The following is a 19,663-nucleotide window of genomic DNA, read 5'->3' on the forward strand; positions in this document are numbered from 1 at the left end:
AGTTAAGTCTTGATGAAATTCCAGTCCGGATAACCATTTTTCACTTGCCTACAATCCCCTCTCCAATTTCAGGGGGAGTTTTTTGCATCTGATCTGCTTCGTGTGATGCCTTCATGTGTTCTTTAACATTTGCACTTAAAGTGTGGCTGTATCCCTTTGGTATATTTTCCACAGATAAACTCATGGATACCAGGACCTCTCTGCTAAATAAATGCTCATTACCTCCATGAAATATACATATATATATATATATATATATATATATATATAAATATGTTTTTCCTGTTCCCTAATAGAGAGTATACATGCTGGAAGCCTACACTTCAATGCCTACGTGACCGTGACACCAGCAGCATCTTAACACCAAGTAGAAGTCCCAGAGAGGGTCAGAAATCCCCAGTAGCTGAACGCTTTGACTACTTTATGGCCAAAGCTGTTTATAACCACAAGCGTGTACCACTCCACCCTGGAACAATATTTCCATGGCCAGCTGTTTCTCTGTAAGGACATCTATTTTCTTTGCGGAAAGTAATGGCATTAGTGTGATAACTGGGCCAGAGGAGACTCCACAGGCTGGCCACACAACCATTAAATCTCACTCAGCTGTGCTGAGCCCAAAAACCATCCAGGAGGACATTCAGTTACATGGTAGAGACACCAGCAGAGAGAATAATTCTCTGTGTTCAGTGGTGAATCACATTCGCTGCTGAAAATTCACACCTAACTCTTCAGCTAAGCGGGTGCTACCTTTGGTATAGGTGCACTTTACGGGTGTGCTGTGTTTAAAGAAAAGTCTCATTAAGCAAACTGCCCAAACAAAATTTTGTGCCCCTGCATTTTCCATTAATTTTCTCCAGATTCCTGGCAAGGAGGATGTGCCTGTCTTGGGCACCAGTGGCACTGCCGAGATGGTGATGAGCCAAGAGGAGGCTAGTGTCCGAGCGCCAGAGGAACTGGTGCCTCGCCTTCTCCCTTGAGCTCTTCTGTAAATCCCTGCCATCCCTCGGAGGCTGCAGTGCCAAACGCTGCACTGGCACAGTGCCACTTCAGTCGACGGTGTCTCACCAGCAAAGAACTTGCCCAGGGTGATTAACCGAAAACTACAAAGAGCGAGGGGCACAGAACTAGAAGCGAAGCTGTTCTTCATGTCCGGGCATTCATATGCCAGGCCCAGCATTTGGATGCTTCCGAGTGAGATGTAAGCTCAGCAGTAATGAATTCAGCTATGCAATGCTGCTGGAGGTAGCACTGAAGCTAGTATCGTCGGGGCTTGTTGTGTGCAGTGGATACAGCCTACAGCTTGCACCTCCGGAGACTTCCCCCAACATGTGCCTATAGGTGTTGATGATTAATATCTTGTTGCCATGGTGCACGCATAGCACGTGCACTGCCGCAAATCCATGGCACAGGGCGTATGTATTGGTGGTCTTGACAAGTGTTCAGGGAGAACCGTTTGATTGCTGTGATTATTTGCCTTTGCTGCTACTTGTCTTGTCCTCGGACAAGTTTCAGGAGATTGCTGTCCTGTTTTGAACGGTATTGGCATCCACAACAGAACCGTCACGGGATCTGCCTGCCGCTGCTTCCACCAGAGAAGTTTAGCTCCTACAAGTTTAGCAGCAACTGCTACTCACATTTGCAATAAAGAATAATTCACTGCCTCCAAATATGAGCTGATTGCTTTTAGAGACCAAATTAATGCTTGTGGTTCTTTCTTAAGTCAGTGGGTGTTACAATCACTCCTGCAGCAGGCCTAGATTTAGTTCCTTCTTAGAAAAAGGAAATAGAGCCTTTTCTACTAGGCTGACACCTCCAAATCTCCATCCAAAAGTGAGTTCAGGGCAGCCCAGAATTAAGACTGAAGAACCACACTTGAGCACACTGATGACCCTATGCAGATTGAAATACCAGCCACAGAAGAAGAGTCTGTACAGTCACCCCAAACTGAAGCAGAACATCATTTCCCCAGCTTCCCAGACACGGGTTGAATATGGGGATAGTGGGGAAGAGTGAATTTGTCCCTTAGGTCAAATAAGGCTGGAAATCAAAAGTCCCTGGATTTGGAAGGACTCAAGTCACACCTCAGGACTCAAGTCACAGCACACGGCAACGTCATGGTGCCATCCCACTGTCAGCACAGTTGCTGCCGTGGGCAAAGCATTCACTCTCTTTAAAGATGTAGAGACACATTGCTCTTAGCATGTCTTGGGGTGGACTTGCTGGATTATGTCAGCAAAAAGGAGGCTCAATTTCTTATGAAAGCTAATTACCTGTATGCCTGAATGCAACAGAAACCCTGTAAGTGTCCTATTGGGCTTTTCATCCTTGAAGCTCTTGGCAGAATGCTCACCAATACTTGACCAAAAAGTTTTGTTAAAAATATGACAAGATAGCAAGTCTTTTCCCATTAAACCCATCTGGAGTCCACCGCATTATTTATTATACTTTATATAGATATTTTGTGCAGGACTTTGCTCTAGAAAGTGTACTTGTGCAGGTCGTAGCTGCACTTCTCTGGTTTGCCAACAAATTTTCAGTAGTTCTGGTCATTCCCCATCACCGCCAAACTCACCTCCTACTAGTACCTGTCCATCTGATCGTGCTACAATACCATCACACCCCTTTGTTATTCCACCACAGGAACAGGCTGCTGGCCACACACCAGTGTTATTATGAAAAAATAAACATAAAAAAGAATGCAGTAAAGTGCAAGATGCAGTAAAGCCCATTTGAGCTTCCATATTATTTTTCATGGTGCTGAAGCACATATCTGTTTTTAAGGGAGGAACTCCCACAATGACCTGGCTGGTGTTAGTATGTAATCCGCCAACTCCTTGAAAAACAAGGATACTCTTTTTTACCATTTTACTTGGGTTTTGCAAATTCTAGGTTATAATGTTAAGAATTAGAATGAGGCCAGTGTAGTGTTGGTGAATGATGGATATTTATGTGGCACGTTCATTGTGCATTCTTTGAATTTTGTCAAGTAAATATAATATCACTTCAGGCTCTAAAAAGAATGCCAATCGACCATATCTTTAACCTTTAGAATCTTTAAAAGTGCTTAGGAACCTGCCAATTTTTTTTCTTTTTTTTCTTTTTTTTTTTTTTTCGCTTTTGAGTCAGCTATGAGATTGAAGTTGGGTTGGACTCCATATGGACTCCAGAAGAGAGGAGCTCCGTTCCAACCTCGTTTATCAATCTTATCAAGGCAAGGATTCTTTCTGCTCATCCTGTCTACCTGGGTGGGATAGATGGAAAGTGGGTGGGGAAAGAAATACCTCTGCACTGAAATTTTGAGGACTGGGTACTCTAGGCTGCAATTGCCAAGGAGAGCAGGTGGTGAACCTCCTGTACGTGTGAACCATCTGCCCAGAGGAGTGGGCTCACCACTGAATGGGCAGAAGAAGTATAGGGCACAAGGAATGCAGGGTCTTTTGTCTGACCTCTACTTCAGGTGATCTTCCACTGACATAGACAACAGCAAAAAGGAGGACAAGGCAGATGAGGATCAGGCCTTGTGAACTCAACAATGACATGGGATGTATTTATTTGTTTATTTTGTCACTTGAGCACATTCACCTTTTCTTATTGGAGGGATACTCAGATCTTTGGATTCAGGTATTTTGTGTCACAGGTTTACACCCCCCTCATCTATCTTCCTCCATCAACAGTCCTTATCCTCAGTAAGCTCAAAATCAGACTGGTGTCTTAAACAGCATGAAGGAAGCTCAGAAACATATTTTAGCAAAGAATCTTTGGCATCATGATAGCCACCCTCTGTCTTCCGAGCTGGGGACAAAAGGGTGACAAAACAGCAGGATACAAACAATATGCCTTGATCCTACAATTTTTGAGCCATGCCAAGAGTAACGCTCATTATCAGACAGGCAAAGTTTGTTTTTTCTTCCCTACCAGTTTCTTAGCACTGATTTAGGCTTCACACTGACACCAGCAAAACTGCACTTAAATCACAGCCCTGAGAACCGGCTACACGTATCCAAAGCTGAGCAGAGTTCAAACCTCAGCCCTGCGCTGATACAGAGTCTTTTCTGTTTTAAATTGCCCACCCACTCACTATTCCCAGCTGCCGAGCCACATAACGTTCAAAGACCACACACAAGGTGCAAGAGCAACAGGGGCCTGTTGAAAATTAAAGTGCAGCAGCTTCGTCAAGAGGATAGGCTCCAGCATTGCTGCCTCGAAAATGGGGGCAAGGAATGAGGACGGAAGGGCAGACGGAGACCGTGGGAGATCCATACAGAAAGCAATGGGAATCTATACCAGAGCATATTTTCCTGAAATCCCCTACCCTCAGCACACAGATAAGAGAGAGACAGAGCTTCCCATATGAACATAGGCAAGAAGCAGCTCAGTAAAGGAGGTGGTGCTTTCCAGAGTCCAGAGATGATGCTGGGGTGCCTGGGTTTGTTTTCACCTTGACTGCTGGCTCACCGAAAGGACATGGAGACAGTCAAAAAATGTCTCTGCCTTATTTCTCCCTCTTGAGCAAGTATCAAGAACTATAAGAGCCTCACATGAACGTTGTGTAATGCAAGTGGCAGGTACTAGGCAGGTATTCCCATGCCCCTGACAGACAGCAAAACTGTCAGAGGGCTCTGGATCCTTATTCTTCTCTCCAGTGCTGCTGCTGAAGGAACCTTGCTGTGAGAAAAGCACTCGTTTGGGTACCATCTAGTAGTGCCATCCATCCCATTGTAAGGACACATTATTATTGAAAATTAGGGTCTTGTGATGGCACAAACAGAAAGGGGCCAGTGCAATCAGAAGGTGAAACATCCCTAAGTTTGGAAAAGAGCAAGGCCCTCCTGCTGGCCCTTGGGCTAGAATTTGCAGGGCCTGAGGGAAATTAGGGAAAATCAACCTTACCTTCAGCATATCTTCTCAAATGGCAGATTTTGCTATGATTTTGCACAAAAAGGGACTGTTCTCCTCCAAGTGTTTTAAAAACATTCTTTTGTTCCGCTGCTTCTATACATAATAAATGTGTGTTTATATGTTTATACATCAAGATTTTGTGCTTAGTTGCTAACCGAGGCTAAATACTTCAAGGCTGAGTCAAGCTGCACTATAAATGTGGGCTATTTTGCCCATCACTAAATGAAACTGCTTCACCGCTGAGACAAGGCAATGTTGTAAGGGCGCGCAGCGCAACCCAGCCATTCGGAACAAGAAACAACGAAGGTGGTTTCTAACAGAAAGTGCTGGGGCTGTTTGAAGAGGCAGGCTGCCAGGGCTCGACGGGTATCATCCTACTCCCCAGTCCTCAGCTGGGACATCGGTTCAGGAGAGATGAAAGGAGGAAAGATGAAACGGCACGCCATGAACTTACTTACTGCAACTCTGGTTGCTGCTAGCAAAAGCAAGCAAGCCAAGGAGACACTGGAGGAAAAGATTCCCTCAAGAAGCCCACACCATATACTCGGAGGCAGTGGTCTGAACCCAGAGCCACATGCTGTAGCCAGCATCTGTGCCTGCAATGAGCTAAACTAGAGCCACAGATGCAGAAGCACTTGCGGTGTTTCCAGGCTCTTGCATTCCCAGATCTGGGCTTCAGAACACGCTCAACAATAAACAGAGATGCTGAGACTGGGATTGTGGTAATTAATGCTTTTGCTCTTTTGATTTCACTACATTCTTTTAAAAAAGTACAAAAAGTACCGAAACAAATATATATATTAAAAAATGGCATGCACACATACTGCTTCTTTCTTCTGACGCTGTCAGAAACTCTGCAGAAAAGAACTTGCAGCACACAATCGCCTGCAACCAGCTTTTTTGAAATATCCTACTGTGATACATATCAACCTTTTGCTTTTTGATTGATAGACTTTGCTAGGGAAACACGGCAGAACAGATGTGAGTGCATGGGTGCCATCAAATGAATTTTAACGCTCTTTCTCCCCCCCCACCCCCTCCCACCCACACGCTTATAAAGTTATTCTGGAAGACATGTGAATCCTAAATTATGGGGGAGGGGAGACTGGGGATTAAGGGACATCTGAGGAAAGTAGTATAAAATTGCACTGAAAGCAAAAATCCTCCCACCATAACCTACCCTTGTCCACCCCTGCGTCAACAAATATGCAACCAATTAATGTAATTGCAGAGTTATTTATGGTGCACAGGAAAGTGTAGTCAGGGACCCTGAGAAACAAGGTTGCGGGGATAGGAACGCCTGGGCTTTCCCCCCTCCCTCCTTTGCAGATGTTTAAGTTGACTTGTGGTGTCCATGTGTCTCATAACCCAGAGCCTGTCGGCTCTGCAGGTGTTGCTTGCTGCATGGGGGTGGGTGAAGTGGATGAAAGGAGACCTGGAAAAGAGTTGGGGTCTTCTGATTTCAAACTGTGACCAAAAGATATTGGCTGTTTTTAAATATTCCCCCCTTTGCAGCCTACAAAAGCCCCGTACTTAATCCCTTCAGATGACCCTTTCCGACAGCACCAACAACATTTGAATACAACGGAGGGGAAAAAAAATCTTAACTCCATGATTTGATTGTTCAGGGTGACAGTTTTGTTACTGTTCAGTGCCCTGCACAAGAGAGGTTTTAATTAGAGCTATTGAGTGGTTTGAATTGGCACAATTAGGGTCAGCATTAATGATTGCTGCATGTGTTCTTTTGAACAGTAAGGGCTTTTTTTTTTTTTTTTGCCCACAGACAGGAGGGGGTAGCAGCTAATGAACTAGGAGAGTGCAAATTATCTCTGCAAAGCTGGGGCAAGTGTAATACACACTGGGGATGGAGCAGAGCAAGAGAAAAGAGCACATCTTGTGGGGCTGAGCCAGAGGGCTTCCCAGCAGTGTGCTGAGCACCATCCGTCCCCACTGCTTGCCATTTGCTTCCTCAGGTACTGCATACCGCACGGAGCACTGACAGAGATCTGCTCATTGCATCACAAGGGAAGGCTTCAGAGAGTCCAAACACAGGGACTGGAAGGAGGCAGGAGAAAGGTGCAGTCTGCTGAAAACCAGCAACCTGCTTGTGCAAATCGGTGCTCCCATGAGTAGGCTTTACCCACCTGCCATGCGCTTCAGTGGGCTTGCAGGATCAGTTCAAAGGAATACAGCCACATAAGATATGTATTTGTGTATAAGCACCCCTCCCATGCAGGGGTGGAAATGCCTCCCAAAAAAAGCAGGCCTGCCTCGACTGCGCTGAAGGTGGATGCAGGAGGCACACGTGTATGGCAGCTCTACCAGAGGCTGCCCCCTCCCCTGCTGAGGAATCATGAGTCCTCACAGCACCTGCAGCTTGACTTAGGGACCACTTCCCATGGCCTCCTTGGGGCTTGAACCTCTCCTAAAATGTGCCTGAGCCACGTGGTCCAAGAAGGTGTGTAGAAAACCTCCTGGGCACTCCAGCAGACTCAGTGGCCTCCCTTCCACTTAGTTCGTGTGAGAACAGGCCAGCAAGTCGTGGTGACACCGACCCCACTTCACTAGTAGGGGGGGCGCCTGTGGACCTAGCTCATGTCTGGCTGCATCACCCCAGTCAGATGCTGGTCTGCTTTGGTCTGGCCCCTAAATACCTGCGTAGGTCAACAAGTCCTCTTCAAAATGTCATCTCTACTTGCATGCCTCCTGAACGTGGCCCAAAGATGGAGACTGTCAGGCACCATGCATCAGAAACAAAGATATTTCACTAAGCTAGCTGGCAGAGCAGAAAAATAGCACGTACATACATAGTGCTTCAGGACCGGCTCTCATGCATTTTTCACAAAACATTTCCAGCCAAATTTCCTGCAGCCATCCCAGAGCGTGGCCACCAACACCTAACCACCCAAGTTTTTGAGGCCAAGCATTCGTGCCAGCCAAGGCTACACACCCCAGCAGTACCTGTGCTTGCAGAGCAGGTAAAGCTTTGTGCACCACTGGAATGGAGAAGCTTGGTAAAACCCTGGGTGTGCAATCTCAGTTGGGAACTAGCCAAATACTTCACCGCTCATCTATGCAAAAGGAGACAAGGGTGCCCAAAATATGGAGGGAATAGGGCTCTTTGGTGTGGTTAAACAGAGGTTACTCTGTATTGCTGTTTGTAGGTGTTTTCAGGTATTTCAGTGCCTCCCTCACTCTCTAAAAATAATAAGCTTCTATTAAAAAATCCCACTTCTCTGGCTTTTTCTTCTTTTTTAAAGTAAATTACATTATTCTTATTTAATTATGTGCTCATAATCTCTAGGCCTAAACCAGCTGAAATTTAGACTGCAACTAACTTGGTGATGCTTTGCAATCTGTAGCCAATGAATGGATAAAAATCCAGTGGGCACTCGCAGCTAGGAGATAGCCTTACATTGTTCCCCTGGTAGAAACCAGTAGCCTGAAGTAGGCTGCTTCACCTCGGCTGTGGGCTACCTACTCATTTGTCACATCTGTGGCTTTACAACAAGCTCTTTCCTTTATTACCTTTGTGTGTGTGTGGTGCTAACACCCAAGACTCATGAGGAATAACCCTGCAGAGGCTCTGCCCTCCCTCCACCCCAGCAGGATGCGGGTGTCCCAGCCTCCAGGACGGGAAGTGCTCAGCAGCATCAGGCAAAGGGCTGCTGCTGCCAGCAGGAGCTGGAGCTCAGCAGGTGGACTTCAGGAGGGTGAGAGCAGAGCTGCAGGCACCGCTCAACCACTCATCTGGGGCAGGGCTCCGTCCCCAGGCCCTCTCAGGAGCCAGCAGCATGGCTTCAGGTGGCTTCATCTCAGCAGGAATCCCTGAATGGAGAAGACATTCCCTGACCAGGAGGAGCTGGCTCCACTGAGGTGCAGCAGCAAAGCAGAACTGGAGCACCCAGGGAAGGGCAGAGACACAAGGAATGTCTCACCAGCGCTCAGCCCCTGTGCCACTGGCTGCTTTTACCTCCTCTCCCCCAGGTCCATCTCATAAGGACTTCAACTGTTCCCACGTCCAGCTTTTGGTTTGGGCAGGCATCCAGCATCGCTAGGCAGATCCAAAACGACACCTCACACATTCTTGAAGGTGTGAAAGAAACAACCAAGCTGAATAGTTTCTCCACCCTCGGGGTGCCAGAGGTAATCCCATAGACTTGCCAAGGAACAAGCAAGGACATCCACAAACATTTCACGACCACCTTCTTTGAGTCTACTTTGGTATTAAGCAGCTATGGGCTTTGGCATTAGCTGGAAAGCCGAACATACAACTGCTCAGAAGTCACCTCTGCCTTGAGTTTCTTACCATATATCCTCAAAAAGTCAGCCCCTCAGAGACTTTTCAGTGAAGACTTGGATTTACATCATCACATAAGTGTATTAATAGTCCTCATGTAGGTCTGCTACAAGCAAATAAAAATGCTGCAGTTTGGAGGATGGGGACGGTGATAGCAATGCAGGCAAAGCTGTCATCTGGGCTCTGGTGTGAGGTTAAGCGACCTGAGAAGGATGTGGGAGCTGACGGGCGTGAGAGAGGGGATGTGAGACATGGAAAGCTGAGCGTGAGAGGGAATATTGTGAGAAGCTGGCAAAAACTGCAGATAGCACCATGAGGGCTGGCTGGATTTCTCAGGTGGTTAAGGGGGACGCATGTGAGAAGCGGCCAAACCACACAGATAGCTGGGGGGGAACACCAAGGACATGCTGGGAAATAGGACCTCACCAGGCTAGTGAGCCTGGTACCCGTGCTGGTAATAAATAACACGCACAGCTGAGATAATCTAGCTACCAGTAACAGAAATACCAAATTCAGCAGTGAATATGGGAAAACTATGGTGGTCTACTGAGGAAGAAAGACTAAGGTGCAGGTTGGCTCTTTGGATCCAGTCTGGGGCAAACAAAGGGAACTGCAACCTCAGCAAAAAGAGGGGTCAAGAAACACAGAAATGGATAATAAGGTGTGCAGTTCCTGTCACTGAGGGCATCTGGGGACACTTGTCAAGCAGCCCTGTATGTGATCATTGCAGCTGGAGTCAGGCAATGAACCAAAACCTTTGTTCTGGCCATATCAGAGGAGTCAAACCTGCTTCCAACCCAGGCAGAAGACAGGTTTTGGCAGTGCAGGATGGGTGCTTTCGTTTGCTGTCAGGTAAACCCCTGGACAGACAGATTGAGCACCCCAACATCACCACATTGGTGCCTATTCCAGGCCCAACATCATTTGCAACTGCCCACCACTTGATAACAGATAGGAAGATAGGGTTTAAAGGCTTTGTTTGTTTTGGTTAGTTGGTTTTTCTTTGGTTTTCAGTTAACACAGATAAACTTGGGACAAAAGAAAGTACCTTACCTACCCTCACGCTCATGGCCTACACCCAAGAAGCATCTTCCAGGAGGACAATTTGGACTGAGAAATCAGTACTGCCTCTCCTCTACCTCAGTGTGGGCGCTGATTAGGAAAGGCTAAATACCCAACAAGCCTGTTGCTGAAGTGAGACTTAGCAGTTCTGTAAGCACTCCCAGAAGAAGCTGTAAATGCAGACTTGAAAACTGTCAGGAAAAGCAAATTACTCACAATTTACGTAATCTGAGCTCTGGCTGAAAGTTTGATAGAGTTATTTTACTTGATTTAGTCAATCCATTTCTAACTTGAAGAAATATGTTGACTGGAAGCTCCACAGCATTTCATTCACTCAGATCACCTATAAGCCAGCAGAGAGACTGCTTTTCATAACTGCTCCATATTGGTTTGTGTCATACCACCACATTGCTGTGCTGCAGCCAGACCAGCACAACTTGCGAGCAGACCATCTGAGCTGTGGTGATTAATGACCCCCAGACACTAAGCTGCAAGGCATCTCTCCTTTACCGAGTACTGAGCAGTGAGTTTCCCCTCCATATCCCCAGGTCTCCTTTCCCCAGCACATCCAGAATTTGTCCTAGCTTAGACCTTGCGTGGGGAAGCCAGTAGCCCTCAGCAACCAAAAATTCAGCTCTTCTTTCCTAGGAGAGGCTGCTGTCTGTCACTCTTGTATCCTAGCCCTCTGCTGTAACCTCTTCCAAAGGCAGCTTTTCCTCCAGCCTTGCTACAGGGAAAATAAGTTACCCCGAGTCTGCATCTCAGAGCACTTTGGAGATCTCCGGTGTTGCCAAGGCACTGGCAGGGGGCTGAAAGAAGCCAAGTGTTTTGCTGAATGCTCTCTTGCAGAACAGAAGCATGAGCAAAGCTGGACTCAGCAGATGTGATAACCAATACCCACTACAGCAGTGGGTATGAGAGCTGGCAGGAACGGAGGCACACACCTGTGTGACTTCTAAACTTTCCAGAGCCCCTCCTTGCACTGATTTCCCACCAAGCCTGAAAATGCCTTCACTTACTGGAGAAACTTCAAGAAAGAGGGGTTTGTCAACAAAGCAGCATATTCCATATGCAGAAGAGGGATTTGTCAGCAAAGCAGCGTATTTCATATGCAATATCAGTTTAGAGCGATGTTTTAAATCTGGTTGAAATGAGAATTCTGTAAAACAAACAAACAAACACATCCACAATTGAGCTAGAGCTATGGCTGTATGTTTAAAACAACTGATTGCGGAGTCACATCTGCACCTTCTTCAGCTTTCCCATTTGCACTGCCTGCACATTATTTACCTTCTCTCATCCCCAAGCCTTCCACCCTTGAACTAAAGAAACTTTACATAGTTTTCCTTGGTAGTATTGCAGCTAGTGTCTGCACTGCCACGACAGGGTGGCCCCAAGAAAAGCTTCCCACAGGGAATTACAGCAGGGGCACGGACAGGGAACATGGAATCTGAAACAATAGCTAACGACAGTCCAAGTGGAGATCCAGTGATCCAACCAGAAGGTACAATGAAAGAATTGTTGGGTCTTCTGAGCAAGTGTTACAGCCTTTCTGAAAATCCAGTCCTTGTTGGTTTACCTATTAAGGCCCAGCCAGCTGGTCCTTTAGGATAAGGATGGCCTGCCTGGAGACAGTCCTTTGTGGCCTGCAGAGCCCCTAGGTCATCTGGCAAAAAGCATCTTGTTGGGTCCTGCAGCCCTCTCCCAGTGGGAAAGCTACCAGCTCTCTAGCTGGTGATATTTCAAGCACATGACCAAAATAGTACTCCATGCAAATAAAAAAATCACATTCACCTTGGTAAGAACAGGCATTAAAGAATTATTTCATTTCTGATGATTTTTAGAAGAACTAGCAAAGAGTTCATAGGAAGAAATGTCTTTCAGCACGAGCTCTCCTGAGTGCTGCTGTGCTCCAAGAGAGCAGATGTCTTGATGCCAAGATGCTGGGGAAAGAAAAAGCAGTAGCACTGACTGTCATTTCTGAAAACAGCCACCAACCATCAGGTCGCAATGCAGTGACTGCCAGTAGACCCTGCTGAGGACGTAAGATAAGCAGGGTGATGTACCCTGCTCCCCCGGAGAACTGAGATGAATGGCTTCAGCCAGGTACCCAGTTTTTGGGCAGCTTGTTGGGCAGGGAGGATCCCATTTCAAAAGCTGCAGGACGGGACACCCCCCCCCCCCCCCCCCCCCCGACATACACTAAATAAACTGTGTCATTATTTCTTGCTTTTTATGAATCTCGATATCACTGGACTTAGCAGCAAACAGGTTTTATCCACATGTTGATGATTTAACTGAGCACAGGAGCGCTGCCAGGTCACACCGGTAGTTATGGAATACCTTTCCCATGTGGCCATTTCTGTAATTTACCGGAAAGATCATCCCCAATCACCACAATCTGAACCAAAGACAAAAACTTTCAGTGCCTGAGCAAAGTAGTTTCCTGCACAGCCTCAGCCCCCAGCCTGAAGGCAGCGACAGCCATCATCAGTTTATACAAATGGATGCCTGACTTGAGCACCACATCTATGTAGGCTGCTGAGAAGAAAAAAAAAAGTAGCTAATCTTCAACAGTAATTAATTTTAAACTGAGGTTTCTACTCAGTATCTCTTCATGGGTTTTGCTCTGGCACTTCACGCCCTCTCCTCACCACCTTCTCCATCTCTCCAAGCCAGAACAGCCCAGCGAGGGGCTGGCCCACCGCAGCCCTGCATCACGGCCAGCCCTGCCCCTCACTGAGCTCTGCGAGCCAGCAGAGCCCAGCCTCACCTCCGCATCCCCAGGTGTGTTTGTGGTTAGCATAACTTTTACGATTGTGATGACGCAAGGCCTGAGCCTGCAGGCTAGGCGGTCCAGGCAGCACCAAGCCAGGAATCCCAGCTGTGCAGCACCTTGCTGCGCTGCCACAGCCAAGGGTGGGCAGAAAAAGGGCTCCCAGCAAGGCAGAAAGGGAGCAGCAGAGCCCAGCAAGGGTGCTGGTACTCACAGCAGCCCTTACCAAGTGCTGTCCTTCCTCTTGCATCACTCTAAAAAAATAAAAAATCCTAACCTCATCTGCTCTCTGCACTTAAATCTGACATTTGGATGCAGAGGGCCAGGCTGGCACAGGAAACATAATTTAAGAGTGTCTAGCCTCATGCTTGGTAAATTGGGCCCATTATCCAACCCCCTGTCTGTATGTATCACCTTACATATAGGGTACGTATTGATGAAGGGGGATTTTTGCATGCTGAATAACATCCATATGTTACCCAGGAGATATTTCCTGTTCTTGGTGCTGCCGTGTCATTAATTTTCCTGCTTGTTTTGACTGTTTATCTCTCGAGCTGAAGTGTCTAGAACTGTGAAAGCCCCCGCCAAGAAGAAGTCAGTAATATAAACATCATCAATATTTATGATGGACACAGAGAAAAATATTCCACGATGCAATGCCTTGTTTTCCACCCAGCTCAGGCAGGGCTAGGATGCCTCAGAATGCTCTTCTGCTTCGCCTGTCTTCCATTTTTCCCCCAAGCAGCCCGGTCATCTCACAGCACCGAGGATTTTCTGTCCCTTTAACAATCCCCTCGCCTGCCAGACTTCCTCCTTTCATAGCCCCCAGGCGCTCCCCCTTCTCTCCCCCAGGGCTAGTTAATATGTGCCAAATCCTGACACCCTGAATGGTTTCCCAACGCCGACACTAATCACATTTTCGGGAGCAGGTCAGCAGTGAAGGAGCTGAAATTCGTGTGAAAAAGTCCCCGGGATGGCCCCGGTGCCTCACACCTGCGTGCCCTATTCATCCGCACTGTTTACACATTGTCATCCACAATTAATTCTTTCCAGGGACACTCCACCGCCTGCCCTCCCGTTGCACAGGGACCCCATTCGGAGCTGTTGTGTCTGTTAAATTGAGCATGGGGTGCTGTGATTAAATTAAGTTTTGTGGCTCTCTCGCTCTCCCTCCCTCCCCTTCTCCTTTCTCTCCGTTAATAACGATGCCTGATAGAAGATTGCTGGCACTGGAGTAAAGAGGTAATTACAGGCACTAAAAGTAGGGGAAGAAAAGTTTATATTTGGGAATGTGAATGGGGATGTCTTTTCCAACGCTGCCCTCGGTGTGAGGTGGGAACAGCAGCCCCGTGCAATGTCCAGGGTACGAGGAGGACGGCAAGGGGCTGCACGTGAAGGTCTGCCACAGGCAGAACAAAACTAAGAGAGCCTCTATATCTCCTGGCCTGGAAATGTGGTTTCTTCAGCAAGTGCCATTCCCATCTTCTGCTGCAGTACAGGAGCATTTGTCCTGCACAGCTGTGTTAGTGCATCTATGGGGCATGCAGCAGGAAAACTGCTCTTCTCCCAAGAAACCATACCCAAACACACCAGGGGAAATCCCCAGAGCTAGAGGGCTACCAAATCCTGTCCCCATACTGACATTCATCTGCGCCATGAACAAAACATGGAACGAGAAAGGCTCCTGGGAGACGAGCAGGAGAAAAACGAGAGACGAGACAGGAATTTGACCAGCTTTTACACTCTACAAGTTTGCAAAAACACCCATGAGGCAGCAACATTTCATGAAGTGGACAACTGTTTTTTATTACTGGTATGTCTGCGAAATCAAAGAGCCATTTTTTGCTCAGAACAGGAACGTGCAGAAACTCCAAGCAAGCCGAGCCGGGTGGATTTGGCTTTCCGCCTTAGTTCAGCCACTCGCAGGACTCGCTACCACAGTTCGGCTGCAGCCCTCTGGCACAGCACACTAAATGTCACGACGGCAAGAAGAACAGGCCCCAGACCCTCCTAGCCAGCTGAAGAGCAGCCTCTATTTGCTTTTAGAACACTAGCTCACTTCAGACAAAAAAAAAAAAAAAGAGACCTGAGAATTGCCCTAAGTTCTGAGGCCCCAATATCCAAGACATATTAAACATCACAAAATTCATTGGCTACAGGCACAGTCTCTTAAGGCTTAGAAAACAGCAGCCTCTCTGATTTTTATCCTATGCAAGAAAATTGCCCCTGCAAGAGAAAAATCTTCATGTCAGCAATTAAAAAAACAGCCGCCTCATAAATATTGCTGTAAAATATTGTTGCATGCCCATACGAAACGTGCTGGAAAGCACATGCTACATCCCCCTCTAGTGCTGAACCACTACAGAATAGCAACCTAGCACTGCTGCTGTTTTCTTCAGCAGAATTGGAGACTTTTCTGCAGCAACCTATGATTAGGCCCTGTAAATGAAGCAGGAAGGTGGCTGCCACACGTGAAGGCATTTTCACTGGATGCTATCTGCTGTATGGCAGATAGATTCACAGGGACTGAGAAGCCTGAGAGCCCTTGAGATCAGTAGGGTTTAAATAACTTGCAAATACCCTGGACAAATCTGTTTTGTTTTGCAAGTTCCCTTACTCATTCTGCACTTCCACTGAAAAACTAGCAAGCCATACACATCGCACACCTGATCAAGGCCCACCCCACAGCACCCAAGGCCTTTTGTGCTCCGTATGGAGCAGTACCAGAGGAAAGCAGCTCCTCCATAAGCACCAGTTATACCTAACACCCTCCTCCTCATCCTCTCTCACGGACCTTACTGACGGAAGCAGCCCCTCTGAGTTAGATGAGGAAGACCAGCTTCGATGGGTGCCTGCACCCTATTACACCAGCCTGTCTCACTGCCTGCACCTACCAGGACAGTCAAACTCAACACCGAGGTCACACCAGACATATGGTTGCCCAGAGCACCTGGCAGCTCACACTAAAGCCATGCAGGCTGCAAGCCCTGTTTCTCAAGCACATAGGGAATTGCTTTGGCATCCCAGATTCTCCTACACTTTGTGAAGCACAGCTCTCTAAGGGGTTGGTTTGCACCCACCTTGCAGTCTGCTTGGGGATGGTCTCAGCTCATTAGCAGATGAGGGAGGAAGCAGAGCAAGGGCCAAACATCAGGGACCCAGGTGGGTGAAATCTGCCAAAACAGAGAACAGCTAAACACAGGTCTTTATAGTGGAGGCACTTGAGCAATATTAGTGGCAGGTGGGAACAGCCCTGCCTATGAAAATTTAAAGGGAAGGCTCGTATTTAAGTTGTTTTCCTGAAGTAGAACTACTAGAGATATTACTAATATAGTTATGACAAATCCTGCAAGCTGCCTACCACCCTTTCCTCCCACCGAAACCAGCGAGAGTGGAGGATGCCCAGCAAATTACACCACTTGCCCAGTTAATAAACAATTTACCGAAGGATGCACGGTTTTGAAGTGCTGTGTAAACACATATTAATCAATCATTAGACAATTAAGATAATTCCCTGCTCTTTTTCCCCGGCACTCCCCAGTTGATAGATGTTCCTATAGCAACCCAGCGGTACGGGGAATGCAGGGCTCGGCCAGGCGATGCTAGCGGAGGACCTTTGCTCTCCAGCCCTCCAAAAGTCACGCAGGGCAAGCGGAAGGGGGCTGTGAGAGGTGACATGCAGGAAGGAGGCTTTCAATTTTAATGGAGATTCTTGCGATGACAGTCTATGCAAATAGGTACATGAAAGAGGAGAGGAAACAGGCTGGGGGAAGGGGGGGAGAAATTAACCCTGGTTCGGATTTCAAAGCGAGCCGGGAATAATTTTTGTAGCTAAGAATAGTTGCAATCCACCTTGTTCGCCTTGGTCTCGGCCCTGCATAATCCTGACGTCCAGGGTCTGAAATTACAGCTGGGGGAGGGAGGCCAGGGCTGGCAGCCCAGGAAGCGCTGCTGCTGCCCAGGCCTCGCCGCCATCACCTTTATGGTTCCTTTGTGTCACCAAAGCCAGCCCTGAACAAAGGAGCAGGCCCTCCGCTTTCGCAGGGCCCTCGCAGTTGTTTTGCAAATGAGATTGCTTGATTGGAGAGCAAAATCAGAGATCTTTTGAAGCTGCTGCTCAGGAAAGGGGGAGGAGGGGCCCAGTCCTGCACAGCAAGCTGTAGGATCTGCCCCGTCGAGAATGAACCAGAGCAGCTTTTAGGCGAAATTCTTCAGGAACACCAGCAAGACCCGACAGCCGTCTCCAGAAAAGAAGAGGGTCTGCTAACATCCCGAGAGCAACTTCTGCTCTTATTTCAGCCCTCTCACCCTCGCTCCCCCTTGGGGCCAGCCAAGCCAGAGGCTGCCTGGGCCTCAGCCAGCGCCTGGAGCGGGGCTCCTCAGCTTGTCCTGGCCGTGTGTGCTCTGGGGGGGCTGCTCCACCCCACAACAAGGACTAAGTCCAGGGGACCAGCCTGCAGCCCTCTGGGGAGCCGATTGATGTAGATCTTGTCAACACCTATACAGGCGCTCGCTGGGAGACTTCCTCCTTTTTTGATCAGAAAACGGCTTCTGCACAATTAAAAAACGCCGGTGGGAAGATGGGGACACCGCTGGAATGAGATCGTGTTTTGCCAGGGGTGAACTGTCAGAGGTGAACTGCCCCCCAATTTTTCATTCTGGTTCAGTTCGACATCAAAATGCACTTTCCCGAAAAGGCCTCTGTTCTTTCCTGTGCATGGGGCCTTGTGGCTGAGCTACATTTACTGAGAACAACGTGGACCTTGCCCAAGCTTTATGGGAGCTGGGCAAAGCTCCCAGGGAGCACAGCCCAGAGGAGAGAATGGGACCCAAACCCAAGGAAGCGGACTGCCTACTTTAATGTTAAGCAGACTTGAAACGAAACGTTTCATGTCAGTTCAACAAATTGAAACAAAACATTCCTACCTCAGAAACGTCAAAACGCTTCACTTTGATCCAAAAAATGTCAAAACAGAACATGTAGACATTTCTGAACATGACTGTTTTAATTCCAGGAAACAATTTTTTCCTATTTTTTTGCCCCAGTTTGTTCTGTTCTGGAAAACAGAAGCAGAAACTCAAAATTTCACATAGTTCTCCTTAGAGCTGTTTATCACAGGAGGGACTAGCACTCCCCATACATGTATGTGTGCCTGAGCACTCTCACAGTGGGTACATCTGCTGTGCCTCTTCCAGGCTGTTTTCACCCTGCATAGAGATGCCAGACCGGCAGCCCCATGGCCAGAGGACACCCTTCAGCCTGCAGGACATCCCAAGCACCTGAGCACACCCAGTGCAAGTGTGCTGTCACATACAGGAGGCAGCTGTCCACAGGGTAGCCTAAAAGAGTGCCCTACTAAAAAGAGTGCTTGCTGAAAAAGAAGGATGTAGGAATTTGACAAACCACTTTAGTGCATTTTGATCAGTGAACTCAATTTATATTGCTGAGGATTATGGATCCTGCCCCCAGTGTGATGAACAGCACACTAATATGCAGAAAGGTGACCCATTCTGAATCAGGCACTGCATGCCCCAGATGGACCCACAAGTCTATTTTTGCCTGTATAATCCTACCATCATACCTAGTACCAGTTTGACTGCCTTGTGTAGCCATGACTTACAGTATTGTTGCCTTCCAGCTGAAGGCTGCAAACACAACTGTGTGTGTCACCGACCCCTTGAAGAAAAGTGCTCCTCTTCTGCAAAAGCCAAACCAGGGAGTAAAGTCTTCCCCTGTGCTCCTCCATCAAAACCTTCTAGCTGTTCTGTGTTTCCCATACACTTGACATAAACCCCTTTTTCCCAAAAGCCAGACGACTTCCTGAATCATTGTTTTGCACAGTCTTTCAGTGCTGATTCCCTCTCCATTATATATCCCCAGACAGGGTCCTGTCTTGCTTCTACAGGGTGAGGTGTCTGCGCATTGGTACACAACGGCTCTCTTGCACTGGTGGGATAGTTCACATGGCCACATTCTAGTCACATCCATCCTACCCCACTGGATCAGGCTGGCCAGGACCTCCCCAGGGGTGATCCACAGTCCTCTTCTGCCAGACTCTCGGTATTTGTTGCCCAGGTTCCCCAACTACAAACCAGTCTTTGCTTGGTGCCTTCACCTGGGCAAACCTATCTATATCCTGGTCTCTTCCTTACGGGGGGGAAAATATTCTTTTAAACATTTCCCAGTGGCCACTACTGCAAAAGCAGCAACTGTCATCGTCCTGGACATACGCTGTTGTACCAGGAGATTTATTTCTCTCATTTTGTATAAATAACTCCTAATAATTCATTCTGCTAATTCCCTGCCTCTGCCCAACTTTTCCAAACTCATTCACCCTTTAAGGATGTAAAAATAAACTGCAGGAACAATTCATATTGCATCTACGGCTAAACAAACTCTCTTGGGTTCCACTGTTACCCAAATAGTACCCTCCAGACTCATTCCCTGTGGGTTGGCAGTAGATCAGCACTTGCAGGCTCTCTCAGAGGTTTGGATCTGATGCAAAATCCATCTTCTCACTGAGTCCTTGCAGTGTCTTCACGAGGCTCCTGCAACAGCCTAAAAGAACATCCAGAAGGCCTTATCCATCACTGGGCTGTCCTGGGCTCCAAGAGGAGAGTGGATC

General features: G+C 47.6%; 1 protein-coding gene across 1 annotated transcript in view; it reads right to left on the reverse strand.

Moving 5' to 3' along the window:
- SMOC1 (SPARC related modular calcium binding 1) overlaps positions 1-16,233 on the reverse strand; it is a 141,898-nt gene extending 125,665 nt beyond the window's left edge. Inside the window, exon 1 of the mRNA XM_068684150.1 lies at positions 16,118-16,233. The gene's annotated coding sequence lies outside the window, so the exon portion shown is untranslated. The remainder of the gene's footprint in view (positions 1-16,117) is intronic.
- Between the last annotated feature and the right edge of the window lie 3,430 nt (positions 16,234-19,663).

The sequence above is a fragment of the Anas acuta genome, chromosome 5, assembly GCF_963932015.1.
Source record: "Anas acuta chromosome 5, bAnaAcu1.1, whole genome shotgun sequence".
Classification (NCBI taxonomy): domain Eukaryota; kingdom Metazoa; phylum Chordata; class Aves; order Anseriformes; family Anatidae; genus Anas; species Anas acuta.